This window comes from Austrofundulus limnaeus, unplaced genomic scaffold, assembly GCF_001266775.1.
Source record: "Austrofundulus limnaeus strain Quisiro unplaced genomic scaffold, Austrofundulus_limnaeus-1.0 Scaffold633, whole genome shotgun sequence".
NCBI classification, from domain to species: domain Eukaryota; kingdom Metazoa; phylum Chordata; class Actinopteri; order Cyprinodontiformes; family Rivulidae; genus Austrofundulus; species Austrofundulus limnaeus.
This window is the reverse complement of record NW_013953035.1, coordinates 36,916-38,147: the sequence shown is the minus strand read 5'-3', so window position 1 is coordinate 38,147 and position 1,232 is coordinate 36,916.

Below are 1,232 nucleotides of genomic sequence, written 5' to 3'. Positions count from 1 at the left end.
ATGATATGGTGTGAGTCATATCCAACAGGTGCTCAGATTGTGATCAGTTTGAGTGATATCTTTATGTAAAATGTTAGTTTCAGTTTGTCAGAGGGGTGTACACCTCTGTAATGAAGGGTGAGGTCATAGTTTTACAGCTTACAAGAAGTTCTTCAGTAACGTCCCGTTGGTGTTTCAGTCCAAGTCTTTTCTGATTCCATCAAGTTGAGTTTAACGTCAACAAGAGTGTGAGAGGAGTCCACCTCTAACACAGCAGAGCAGACAGCTGAGGTGGCTCCGAGGAATAAATCCAGTTGTTGTAGCATCATTAGCTGTTGAACTTTACAGCTGTTCTGCTGACGGCTGTGATCAGGATCACTTTCCTCGGCCTCCTGTTCACACCTGATGTGAACTAAACCTTTACAGAACATTTAAAGCAGGAGGTCAGACAGCCGTGTCACAAACTGTGGCCTGAAAGCATTCCTGTCTGTCACTACATCACCAAGTGATTTACACTCACTAATTACACTTCCTTCCCTAACACAATAATCACCTATCAGCCCTGATGACCCTAACACACTCACACTCTCTCACACACAAACACACACACACACACTGATGGGTTTTCCAGCCCGTCGTGCCGTTTGCTCCTGACTGTGGGAGAAAAAAGCAACAATGACCCAGAGCAACATGGAAATGTAATAGGTGCTGATTTTGGACCATTTAAGTGGGCTGACATGGTTCGGACCGGGAGCTAATGGGTCGGTACTTCCTGGTGCAGAATGGACTCCCATGGGGCTTAGAGTGGGGTGTCGTTATCTGGTTGGGCTGAGAGCAGAGACAGGAAGTGACCTCATCTCCAAGCTGGTTCCATAACAGACGTCTACAAACACTCCCAGCAGCTCCGTCAACATCTGCTGCAGATAATCAGCTCCTAAAAATACAGACAAGCTGTCACTTCTGCTGCACACAATAAATATAGTTTTATTAAAGGTACAATAAAAACATTATCTGTTCTTTTAYATTGTCAACTAGTGGATGAAACACTTCAGATATTAAATTTAAACCAACAAGAAACCAGCTTCAACTAGTCTGACAAAGTTGTACTGTATTTGTGTTTTTAAGTACAGTAACAAATACTTTGTTACTGTACTTAAGTAGAAATTMTGGTTATCTGTACGTTACTTGAGTTATTATTTTTCAGCGTACTTTTTACTTTTACTCATTACATTTTTACACAATTATCTGTACTT